Here is a 10,239-nt window from a genome sequence, read left to right on the forward strand (position 1 = left end):
AAGACGACATAATGCGACGTTTTTGCAACATCATACGCGAAGAGATTTCTACGTCATTATGACGTCATCGTGCTACTTGAGAAGTGGTAAGCCACATTAAAACGAAATTTTATAAAGATGAAACAAAAAGTTCGCAGACTAATCGTGCTGACCAAAACGTGCGTTACTTACCCAAATGTGAATATAGTCACTTTCTAAATAAGTTACATCTAATAAGGACAGATGAGACGATGCATAGCAATGCATCGGTCTCATCTGTCCTGCTTCCACTGGAAGGCGGCGGCCTCAAAGTCATTTTGCATAAGCTAGTCCATAACCTATTGCGATTTGCTCGAAATCTCGTTATTAGTAATGATCATGGACGTCAAGGAAGGATAATACTCGGTACGTACAGGGAGTATCTTCGTACACTGCAACGCGATGTTTGTTGTGTTTAGGTGCCCGTGCCCTATTTTGACCTAATCGCCAAATCGTCTAATTGTTCTGTTTAGGTGCATGGATACACCAGCAGTGTCTGAAATTAAATTGCGGTCATCCTCCGACGGCCTGCATGCGTAATTTCGCGGGGGGGGGTGATGCTGATGAAAGGTTTGTCCGGATGATGCTGTAGAGACATTAGGATTTTTTCGGAAGCAGGAGATGTGATTAATGGGCAATGCCCCCACCGGGATTCAAACCTGGACCTCTCGAATACGCGCCGAGTGTGCTACCGTTACACCACGAAGGCATGCAGCAAGGAGGGATAAAATACCTTACATACTCCCGCTTTTAAGGGGCAACTGGGGATTAGGGGACCTAATCGCCAAATCCTGGTGGTGAAGAATCATCATCCATCACCTTTTTTGGTTCAGGCGCCACTGTAGAGACACTAGGATTTTTTGAAGCAGGAAATGTGAAAAATGAGCAATGTCCTCGCCAGGACCCGATTCTGGACCTCTCAAATGCGCGCCGACTGTTCACCGTTACACCACATAGGCAAGCAGCAAGGAGGGAGAAAATAACTTATAATGCATTTTCCTTAAAGGGACGTTCTTCTACCTTTAAGGCATCTGTGCCACTCGAAACTTTGCATACCACTATTTACATTATGGTCGTAAGCTTGGAGTTTGGTCAATATCCCTGCGGCCTATTTGCCGTGTCGAAAGCAAAATTTCAGCTGATTAATTGTTTCATTTTCCGCTCCATAAAGTAATGACAGATTACGAGATACATTTGATCATGCAAACGCCATTTTGAAATTCCGATGTTAACGCAGAGCTGTCTCTTGACATACAGCCTTATCAAGATTCATTTTCTCATACAGCCGGACATTCTATACATATTACTTTGAAGATTCTTTATGATGCATTAGATTGGGATTAGAATGGGATTAGATTATCTAGCTATGACAAAATTCAGAAAGGCTATCTACTTAAGGGAAGGTATACCTCCGCCGAGGATTGTAAAATAAATTGTGTGTGTGTGATTATGGCAAAGCCTCGAGGGCTATCTGCCTAAGGGAAGGGATGCCTTCGGGGAGTACTTTCTAAGGAAAACTGGCTCGTATACACGTTACACATGGGGAAAACCACGAAAACGCCCATGCAGCCAGCCCGTTCGCGGAATTCGAACCTCGGTCCGAACTACCAGTGTTCAGCGACTTTACCGCTCGGCTGCTGGTCGGCCCCGTAAAATAAATTGATATTACACTCAGAAATAAACACAGAAACTTCTAAGCAGTCAGCCCATTTGCTGGGATTTGAATCCAAACGGAACTAACTACTAGTATTTGGAGGTCTTATTTAGTGAACGACTGATGGAGCATTAGAGATAGTGACTTTGCATACCACTATTTACATTATCGTCGTAAGCTTGGAGCTTGGTCAATATCCCTGCGGCCTATTTGCCGTGTTGAAAGCAAAATTTCATGCTGATTAATTGTTTCTTTTTTGCTCCATAAAGTAATGACGGATTACGAGATACATTTCATCACGTAAACGCCATTTTGAAATTCCGATGTTAACACAGAGGTGTGTCTTGACATACAGCCTTATCAAGATTCATTTTCTGATACAGCAGGACATTTTATACATATTGGTTTGAAGAGTTCTTTATGATGTATTAGGTTGGGATTAGAATGGGATTAGATTATCTAGCTATGACAAAACTCAGAAAGGCTATCTACTTAAGGGAAGGTATTCCTCCGCCTAGGATTGTAAAATAAATTGATATTACACTCAGAAATAAACACAGAAACTTCCAAGCAGACAGCCCATTTGCTGGGATTTGAATCCAAACGGAGCTAACTACTAGTATTCGGGGGTCTTATTTAGTGAACGACTGATGGAGCATTAGAGACAGTGATCTAAGTTTGCGACATAATTCTAAGTGTGTGCCCAATTTGAAATGAAAAGAAACCAACGCCTCACCATAGGAGCAATTAAGATGCATATTATTCATTGCAGCTTTTAATTGACTATACTACATTTAACATAATCGGCGAAACTTGCGTAAAGTAATAAACAATGTAATTTTATTTTAAATAAGTTCCACGAAAATTAATGGCTACATATAAGAAATATGATATGAGAGAAGAATTGTTAAGGCGAGAATATCAACTGAAAGAAACACGAAGTTTCGAATACGAAAATATTTTCCCTTTCATTCTATACTTAAAAAATAATTATCTTGTTAATTGGTCAACTAAAAGGAACTTTGTCTGGCTTCATATAATAAAGATAGAAAGAGCGGTAGGATTCCATTCCATAAAAAATTGCATTTCATTTTATTGATGTAAATTCAAGAGGATTCCTGGAAATGCTTGAGAAATACTTTAGTTCGACTATTACTTCATAATCAAAAAGTAATTTTGTAAGGATCTTAAGTTTGACTAACGTTTATTTTATTTTAAATCTTTACTATCACTTCTTATTTTCTACTTCCGGCCAGAATTATAAGCGTTAAGGTTTTTATGCAAAGTTTGTCTGGCGAACGCCAAGTATTTAAGTTGTGGCTTTTTGCCGACCGAGAGAGAGGAAGCAGTGAGTCGAAGCAAGCCGCTTACCTTAGAAGTTTTACGCAGTTGCTTGTTGCCTTCCAGGCCAGAGGTTTTAATCCTCTTGATAAGTTTTAAACGTATTGTAGTGTTCACAGTTCTCTGTTCTACATACGGCTTCCTGTTAATATAAGGCCAATCTTCCACGTGTATTATTTTAAAGTTAAATTAGAGTTTAGTTCTATTTTTATATTTTTACGTTAGACCCCAAGTAGCGGGTCTGTGTATTCCGAAGTACGGAAGTTATTGTAAATAGAGAAAAATAAAGGGTTTTGTATACCCTTCTTGTGTATCCTGTCTACTTCCCACAATTAGTGAACATAGCTTTAGTAAGCTTTCTGTTCCGAGTCAGGTCCTTGCATGTTCCCGAAGAAGGTAAGAAGGAACATTGAACCTGATAGTGGCGCCCAACGAAGAAGAATAACCATGGCCGAGTTTCAAGAAGAACCTGTGCTGCCTGCAGAAACGGCTCAGAATCCAGAAATGCCAGCTGCCGCCCTGGAAGGATTTCGTTACATCGTCCAGACCATGCGCGCTTCGATGAAACCAGAAGCAACATTTAATGGAAACTCACCGGTAACCAGTTTTTTGGAAAAATTGGATGACCACTTCATGCTCTACCCCGTGCACGAGTTTCAAAAAGTTACCTTAGCTACCAGCGCTTTGAGAGGCCAAGCGCTTAACTGGTTCAAATGTATAGGCAGAAGTCTCTTGGGTCAAGCAGGAAGTCCCACCTATACTTACGAGCATTTCAAGACTGCCCTACTAAAAGCCTTCCCTGTTGTAAGGGATCGTGCGAAATTAGAAACGGAACTTTTCAGTATATATCAGCAAAGAATCGAAAATCTCTCAAGCTTTATTTTAAGAAAAATTCACGTCTTCAGACTCTTGTATGGAAACCGTCCGGATCCTGAAATAATTCACGTGATTTTGCCGAGGTTACTGCCCCAAGTGCAAGACTTTATTGAATTAAGAAATCCGACTACACTGGAAAAGTTATTTGAGCTAGCAATCCAGTTTGAAAGTAGAAGAACGGCGGACGTCGAAAGAAGACGCCAATATCAACAGCGAAACCAATTTGGTGCGCCAAGACTACAGCAAACTCAAGCACACGGCTACGGAAGCAAAGCGAATCAGTGGGCAAGGAAACCCGAGCATTCAAAAACAGCCGGCGAACGTCGACAGTTCAATAGCAACCCAGGAAAAAAGTCTCAAGGCCAGTGGAAAAAGAAGGAAAGCATGGGAACAAAAAAGGATTTAAACTAAAACGGATTTCTGCTGACGGGAGGGTGCGGAAATCCGAAGGCCAAGAAAACCCCTCTTCCTACAAGTTAAGTACAGTAATGGTGAAAAATCTGACTCTTCCGAAGATTGAAGTGTTGGTGAATAATATCCCAGCCACCGCACTCCTGGATACAGGCGCGCAGTGTTCCTGTGTGGCAGAAGATTTTTTTAGGAAGTATTTTCGTAAATATCGCATATATAATTCGGATAATACGACAGTGTTAGCTGCGCAAGGAGAAAGATGTAAGTGCATAGGTAAATTACCACTATACATCCGTATCAAGGACGAACAAGTAAAGGTGATGTTTTTTATAGTAAAGAATCTGCAAGCACATATAATCTTAGGAATAGATTTTCTTTCAGACGCACAAGCAACACTGGATTTTAATGAAGCGTCCCTTAAGCTGACAATGAAACAAGTTCGTGCAGAAAAGGCTGAACCGCCAATGTTAAATCTTGACCACCTACCTAATGACGAGCAAGGAAGAATCCGACTAGTGGTAAGTGAATTTGCTTCGTTATTTAGTGATATTCCAGGATTTACTCAGGTTACTAACCATAGTATTGACACCGGAGATTCAATGCCAGTTCGTCAAAAACCATACCGGTATGATAAGAATAAGGAAAAAATTATAGAATGGCATATTACCGATATGCTACGTAAAAAGATCATAACGCCCATCTCAAGTAGTTATGCTAGCCCGGTGGTTTTATGTAAGAAAAATAATGACTATCCTTTGGCGCATCCAAAAAGGTGGAGATTCGCTATTGATTACCGTAAATTAAACTCCATAACTAAATATCCGGTATATCCGTTACCGATCATTGAAGAAATTCTAAGGAACATAAAATCAACCAAATTTATGACGACTTTAGACTTAACGACTGGTTATTTTCAAATAGGGGTTAGGCCTGAGGACGTGCCTAAGACTGCTTTTATAACCAAGTCTGGCACTTATGCATTTTTGCGTATGCCGTTTGGCCTTTCAGGGGCCCCGGCAACATTTTAGCGATGCATGGACATTGTGTTAAGACCTGTTCTTGGAAAGTCCACATTTATCTATTTAGACGATATCATTATTACTAGTGATAATCTCGACCAACATGTACAGGATTTAAGACAGGTGTTTTCTTTATTAAATGAGGCCGGTCTAAAAGTTAATGTCGAAAAGTGCAAATTTGCAGCCCCTGAATTAAAATATTTAGGTTACAAGATATCTCAGAAAGGAATAGAGACAGACGAATCAAAAATAATCGCTGTACAAAAGTATCCGACTCCAAACACGGCAAAGAAGCTCTCTTCTTTTCTAGGACTTTGTTCATATTATAGGTCCTTTATAAAAGATTTTGCAGCTATCGCTGAGCCATTGTTAAAATTAAAAAGGAAAAAGGCAAGATTCTCGTGGACGGCCGAAGCCAATAGTGCTTTCGAAAAATTAAAACAAGCATTAACGCAAGCCCCTGTGTTGAAATTTCCTGAAAAGGATGAGAATTTAGAAATTTCAGCGGATGCTTCGGATTATGCGGTAGGAGCGGTACTTTCGCAAAATCAGCAGCCCGTGGCATTTTTTAGCCGAACTTTAAATCAAACACAAAGAAACTATTCCGCGACCGAGAGAGAGGCACTTGCAGTTCTTGCAGTTCTGTTAGCAGTGCAAAAGTTCCGAGTCTATTTTGGAAAGGCGCCAATAACAGTGTACTCTGATCATGCGGCGGTAACTAGATTGTACTCAGGGAAAAATTTATCCCCAAGGTTAATAAGATGGGCACTCAAGCTGCAAGAATATAATCTGGTAATCAAGCATACCCCCGGAAAGGAAAATATCGTAGCAGATGCCCTATCAAGAATTAAAATAGATGAACAAGGTAATACCGTAAAGGTCGCAATGCTCACAGCATGTACAATAAATTCCCGAGAAACTGTAATAACCGAACTGGGTAAGGACCCTGAGTTTGGAAGCATTTATGAGTATTTAAAGGATCCTGAAAATTTTAGCCACCAAGATATTGTGGCGATAAGAAATAGGGCGGCCCATTACGAACTAATAGATGGTCTATTATTCTATACAAAAACTACGAATTCCAACAACGAATTTCGACCTGTTATCCCAGCTAGTCTTAGATTAAATATCCTGCAGGAGCTCCATGACAGCCCTTTAGCTTCTCATGCTGGTATTCGAAAAACTATCCAACGCGTACGCGAGGCAGTCTACTTTTCTGAACTGCAAAAGTTAACAAGGGCGTATGTCCAGTCCTGCCCAACATGTCAAGTAGTTAATTATATTAATTTCCGCCCGGTCGGGTTTCTAAATAGTATTAAATCCGAATTTCCAAATGAAATAATTGGCATCGATTTATTGGGCCCTTTCCCAAAAAGTCAGTTAAATAAATGTCGCTATCTCATTGTTATGGTTGATCATTTTAGCAAATAGACCGAAATTGTTCCCTTAAAACGAGCCTCCGCGAAATTAGTTACTGATTCTATTTTAAATAAATATATTTTAAAATACGGGGTGCCCCTAAAAGTTATATCGGATAATGGTCCTCAATTTGTAAGTAATATATTTGAAGACATGTGCCAAAAACTGGGCATACGTCATTTAAAAATGGTCCCGTATCGGCCGCAATCAAATATAGCGGAACGGGTCAATAGAAATATAGTGAAAATTATCCGTAGTTATGTTAAAAATTTTCATAAAAGCTGGGATAACTATGTCAATGAATTTGCTTTCGCCCTTAGGACCGCAAAACATGATACAACGGGCAAAACTCCTGCTGAGTTATTTCTAGGCAGAAAGATTATAACGCCGTTAGATAAATTATTTTATGTGCAACAAAGAGCCCCAGAATTTAAAATGGGTGATATAGAAAAACTAATTAAGGAAGCAAAGAAGAATACTGAAGTAGCACAGAGAAAACAAAAATTATATTACGACTTGAAACGACGGGGAGTAACTTATAAAGTAGGGGATGAAGTTTTGAAAATTAAGCATTCACTTTCTTCAGCACCAGAAGATAAGACTGCCAAATGTTTTCCACGATTTGAAGGACCATATGTTATAGAAAAAATAACTCACGCTGTAGTAGTGTTAAAAGCCAGAAATGGTGAAACCTGCTCCGCAAACATTGATCAAATCAAACCCTACTTCGATCGTAATAAAATGCAAATATTTTCAGATCTTTTGCAGGATCCGGCACGGCAGACACCGCAGGCACAAGCTCCAGAGGTGGAAAAACGACAAGTACAAGGGCAAGCTATTAAGAGGCAGGAGCAAGTGAAAAGAAAATTTCCCCGCGGAAAAATTGAAGGTAGCAAGAAAAAGAAGCCGTTCCACCGTCCAGAAAAGAGAGTTCACGAACACCCACAGAATGAAGAAGGGAGAAGGACGACGTATGCAAAGAGAGCCAGGAGAAATGACGACAACTATAACCCGGCTCTAAAACGGAAGATCTACTCATCCGACAGGACTCTCCGCAGCAAATGTCGCCGAACTGCGGAAGGGCCACCAGCGGCGGAGGAAAAGTTACAAGGAAAATTTGAACGGCCAGCAACGAGGTCCAAGCAGGAACACGAAAGAAGTTTCCCGGTTCCGCCAAGACCAGCTGCCATCAAACGGCCAAGACCACAAGCAGAGGAGAAGAAGAAGGTATTCAAGGGTGACCGAACTAGTGAAAAAAGGAAGCTTCCAGAGGAAGGCACTGAAGGGCGAGCCCGTACAAGAAGGAGGATAAATCAAACAACTGTCTGCAATACCTTTAAGGACTGGGCCCAGAAAAGGATGTCTTAATATTACAAAGATAAGTAAAATTTTATGTTACTTTACAAACTTAAGTTAATCTTTCATTCTTACTGCAAGTGGCAGATTTCAAGAAGTTTTACCTCATGCGAGGTCTACCTTTATCGCCAAAAGGGCGAGAAATGAGTTGTTACCGATTTTGGTATTATGTTTTTCAATTACTCGCGCGTAAAACTAAAGTTGATGTATAATAGCGTTGTGTAAAGACTTAAATATTGTAAAAAGTTATTGTATAAATTTTATTTGAAACATTCTAGCAGGAAAGAAGTTTAGTCTGAAAGACTTTTTGAAATGTATTATTTCAATGTAGAAAGAATTGGCACTTGCTTTGAAAAGAATAGAAGTTAACAATGTACTACTAATGTATGTTTTCAAATGTGTAAAATTAACGGCATGTTGATATGTTCTTATATACAATGTGAACTGTTATTTTAAATGTTAAGAAATACCGTGATATGGTAAAAGTGAATGTTAAATTTTTTTTTTATTCGTGTGACTGTAAAAAGACTAAATCATGGTGAATATGTGTTAAAGGTTGAATGATGTAGTTAGGCTCTCTGACGCTACACTTCAGAGTTAGCCACTTTCAGAATAGTACCTCAGGGTTTAGAGTTGGAATTACAGTGTGTTACGAGGTCTTGGCATGTTGCATTTTAACACGTTAGTGTTTTGATTGTAGGAGGAAGTGTGGAACACGTAGACAGAAACACATTCGTGTTTGGTGTTCTTTTACAACACATGTCAGAGAGCACGGGGAGAGATAATTAAAATAGTCATGAATGAAATAAGAATGTTAAGAGAAATATACATGTTACTTGCCATTTCATTGTGTAACATTTCATTAAACTAGTTTTCCTTCCAGATCTCTGGAAGGAACCAGATTTGAATAAGAGCTCCTGTTTGGATGCAGTACAGATGAAAAAAATTTGTGTGTCCTGGGAGCTGCTATTGTAAAAACAAATTTCTTTCTTTTAAATTTCTAGTTTCTAGCGAAAAATATTTGTAAAAGATTGGCCTCGCGTTAGATTCTAGAGCTAAAAGTTTTCAACAAGGTCGTTTTAGACCTCAGTTTCAAACTAATTAACTCTGGCGGGAAGTATGTAAGGATCTCAAGTTTTACTAACGTTTATTTTATTTTAAATCTTTACTATCACTTCGTATTTTCTACTTCCGGCCAGAATTATAAGCGTTAAGGTTTTTATGCAAAGTTTGTCTGGCGAACGCCAAGTATTTAAGTTGTGGCTTTTTGCCGAGCGAGAGAGAGGAAGCAGTGAGTCGAAGCAGGCCGCTTACCTTAGAAGTTTTACGCAGTTGCTTGTTGCCTTCCAGGCCAGAGGTTTTAATCCTCTTGATAAGTTTTAAACGTATTGTAGTGTTCACAGTTCTCTGTTCTACATACGGCTTCCTGTTAATATAAGGCCAATCTTCCACGTGTATTATTTTAAAGTTAAATTAGAGTTTAGTTCTATTTTTATATTTTTACGTTAGACCCCAAGTAGCGGGTCTGTGTATTCCGAAGTACGGAAGTTATTGTAAATAGAGGAAAATAAAGGGTTTTGTATACCCTTCTTGTGTATCCTGTCTACTTCCCACAATTAGTGAACATAGCTTTAGTAAGCTCTCTGTTCCGAGTCAGGTCCTTGCATGTTCCCGAAGAAGGTAAGAAGGAACATTGAACCTGATAATTTAAATAAAAGCAAAAATCCTGAAAATATTCTACGCTTAATTACCTACTGAATACGAATTATTGCACTGTCTACAGTGACGTTTTTCATATTTATTGAGCTGTCTAGAAATATACTTCCAATTCCCTATTTCTTTATTTATTAATTACTGCTTTAATTAGCACAGTTTATTACCATTTATCATATCAATATAAAACCAAAAGTATATTTCAAAATTATCACACTTAAATGCCAAATATGTGCATATTATTATTACAGTGGAGTCCAAGAAGTATTTGATATAAATTTAGAGAACTTTTGACACTGAGTGGAGTAATTCAGATTATGTTTCTTTTATCACTTAGGTGGAGTAATCCAGTGAGTGGAGTAATCCAGAATATGCCCAAGCAATGGGCATAATATATACGTATAATTTGTAAAGTAATGTGAGAAAATATTT

Source organism: Stegodyphus dumicola, chromosome X1, assembly GCF_044657685.1.
Source record: "Stegodyphus dumicola isolate Sdum_Otavi_A_Nest chromosome X1, ASM4465768v1".
Classification (NCBI taxonomy): Eukaryota; Metazoa; Arthropoda; class Arachnida; order Araneae; family Eresidae; genus Stegodyphus; species Stegodyphus dumicola.